The sequence below is a fragment of the Silene latifolia genome, chromosome 8 (assembly GCF_048544455.1).
Source record: "Silene latifolia isolate original U9 population chromosome 8, ASM4854445v1, whole genome shotgun sequence".
Classification (NCBI taxonomy): Eukaryota; Viridiplantae; Streptophyta; class Magnoliopsida; order Caryophyllales; family Caryophyllaceae; genus Silene; species Silene latifolia.
Genome location: NC_133533.1, coordinates 96,119,672 through 96,122,699, shown reverse-complemented (window position 1 = coordinate 96,122,699; position 3,028 = coordinate 96,119,672). Strand labels below are relative to the sequence as shown.

The window sequence follows — 3,028 nt, the reverse complement described above, 5'->3', positions numbered from 1 at the left end:
GTAGTTTCCTTAACTAGGGTTAATGGGGAATTAGGGGAAACCAACATGGGGGATGATTCATGCTTAATCTAATATGTTCACATAATTTATTTGCTTGCTTGTTGTGATCTCAACTTATGCACATGTTATGTTTGATGAAATGCGAGCCTATGAATCCTTGCATTTTTTACCCATCACTTACCTTTTCAATGAGACTTGTAAGACATAAACAAACTCGAGTCTCATTAGACCATGCATATAGTTGAGTAGGGAGGATTAAGTCGACTTGTAGGTGTTGTACAATCTAATCGATTCGGCTCCGGGACCCAAACCTTCCTAGGATTGTAAGATATAAACTAACTCGATCCTATCACAACAATAATTGCTTGCTTATAATTTGAGAATATGTTTGTATGATCAATTCCCATGAATCCCCTATGAAACCATGACACCCTAGTGCTTTTAATCAATTGTTCACATCTCATTTTAGTTATCTTGCTTGTTTACTTTTATTGTTATTTAGTTTAGTGATCTTCTTATCTCAACCCAAATTGTGACACCCTTAGACACCACTACTTGCAATCGAAAATCCTACTTCAATACCCGTCCCTTGGGATCCGACCTTTACTTGCCTCTTTACTAATAGTAGAGTTGTTTATGAAGTTATAAATATTGTTTTGGTCTAGGTGCTCCTAACGACAAGTAACCGAAATCTAAGCTCAAAGCGGACCCGACCAAAAATGGCGCCGTTGCCGGGGACGGTGTTAACTTGATTTGATTTTCTTTGATTGTTATTAGTTGTGTCTTTCTTTGCCTTGGGGAAGAAAAAATCCTCAAGGTTTGTTCTAATTGTTTTCGAGTTGTTTGATATTTTGCATGTCTAGAAGATCACAAGGTAACTTGTTACCCATTGATCACGAAATTGAAAGAACTTTGACAACTAATAGAAGAATTGCTAGAAATACTTTGAGAGGTATTGGTGAGGTTGTAGATATTCAACCAAATACTATTGAGTTCATCAACCCTTTTTCAAGAGAAGGTGAGGAGAACCCAACACAAAACCCAACACAAAATCAACCCACGATGCCTAAGTTTTCATCACATTCCGTACCAACCGAGGAGAACCTACCCAATGGTACTCCCACACCACAACACTTAACCGGAAATTTCATTGCAAAATCCGCATTTATCCAATTAGTCGAAAGAAGCCAATTTGGGGGGATGCCTAGTGAAGACCCTCACTCTCACATGGAGGCTTTTTGTGACTATTGTGATGCGATTTCACAAACCGGAGTGACTCAAGACCAAATTCGATGGGTCTTATTTCTTTTTTCTTTAATTGGTACCGCGAAACAATGGTTGAAGAGCCTTGATAAGGCTACTCTTGGAATTGACTCTTGGAAGAAGGTGGCTCTAGCTTTCTACAAAAAATTCTACCCTCCGGAAAAGACTAACATGCTAAGAGCTCAAATCACGGGTTTTAAGCAAAGGGACGAAGAATCGTTGTATGAAGCTTGGGAGCGATTCAAAGGAACTTGTCGCTCATGTCCTCATCATGGACTTAGCGAGTGGTTCTTGGTACAAAAATTTTGGAATGGTCTTTAGGAAGACTCAAGAAACATTCTCAACATGGGATCAAATGGTATGTTCACCGAAGTTGACGATAATCAAACTTGGAACAAGATTGAGGAAATGGCGGTCCATAATTCACAATATAGTAGACCTCGCAAGGCTACTAGAGGAGGAAAGCATGAAGTGGACTCTATTACTCAATTGGGTGCTCAACTTAGTGCTCATATTGATACCATCAACTTGAAGTTTGAAAAGGCTATGGCTAAGCTTGAAGAAGCCTCAAAATCACCAAAGCATCATGTTAATACCATGGTGGCATCTTTATCAATCCCAAGTGGAATATGTGAGAATTGTGGAACTTTGGGACATGACCAAAGTGAATGTAGGGGAACAAATGAGCAAGTGAATGCTTTTCAAGCATACAAAAGTGGTACCCCTTATTCCAACTATTACAATGAAAACACCAAATTCCATCCAAATCTCTCATACAAAAGCCAAAATGTTCAAAACCCTCAACCAACATACACCCCACCTCCCATGAGAAACCAAAATCAAAGACCCTTTTTCAACCAAAACCAAGGTTATCAAAATCAAACTCCATACAATCAACAAAATGACCAAGGTTTTGATGTTCAAAAAGCGGTCCTCCAAATGCAAAAGAATCAACAAGAATTTTTCACTCAAATGCAAAAAGATAGCCAAGCAAAAGACATCACCATCAACAACATCCTAGCCCACACAAAAATGTTGGAAACTCAAATGACCCAACTAGCATCTTTAAGCTCTCAAAGACAAAAGGGGCAATTACCACCTCAAAGTAATCCCCCAAGACATGAAACAGTTAGTGCCATCCACTTGAGGAGTGGTACAAGATATGAAGGGCCAAAAAAGAAAGTTGAGGATGAAGTTGTGGAAGCTAGTGACAAGGAAAGAGTTGTGCAAAACTCTAGGGAAGAAGAACCCACCAATCAAGAAGTTTCAAAGAAAAGTGAAGAAAAGGCCAAAGAGAAGGAGCCCATTGTGATTAGACTTCCATTCCCGAGTCGTCAAGCTAAGCCTAAGTTTGATGACCAACTTGGAAAATTCATGGAAATTGTGAAGAATTTAGAATCTCGATTCCTTTCACGGAATTGATCAATCACGTTCCGGCCTATGCAAAGTACATGAAGGACATCCTTACGAAGAAAAAATCAATCCGGAAGCTTGAGACTATTGCCTTCACTAAGGTGAGTAGTGCCATCCTTCAAGGGAGTTCACCTCCAAAGCTCAAGGATCCGGGAAGTTTCTCCATTCCATGCACTATTGGTGACACTACAATCAACAAAGCTTTATGTGACCTTGGGGCAAGCGTTAGTATCATGCCATACTCGGTTAGCAAGAAGCTAGGAATGGGAGAACTCAAATGTATAACATCACGCTTCAGATGGCGGATAGATCAACAAAGACACCTTTAGGGGTATGGGAAGATGTTCCCGTG

General features: G+C 39.8%; 1 non-coding gene across 1 annotated transcript; it reads right to left on the bottom strand.

Annotated features, from left to right (window-relative positions):
- Positions 1-1,434: 1,434 nt before the first annotated feature.
- Positions 1,435-1,541, bottom strand: LOC141597737 (small nucleolar RNA R71). Its single transcript, XR_012522957.1, has one exon. It is a non-coding gene; the product is annotated as a small nucleolar RNA R71 (small nucleolar RNA).
- Between the last annotated feature and the right edge of the window lie 1,487 nt (positions 1,542-3,028).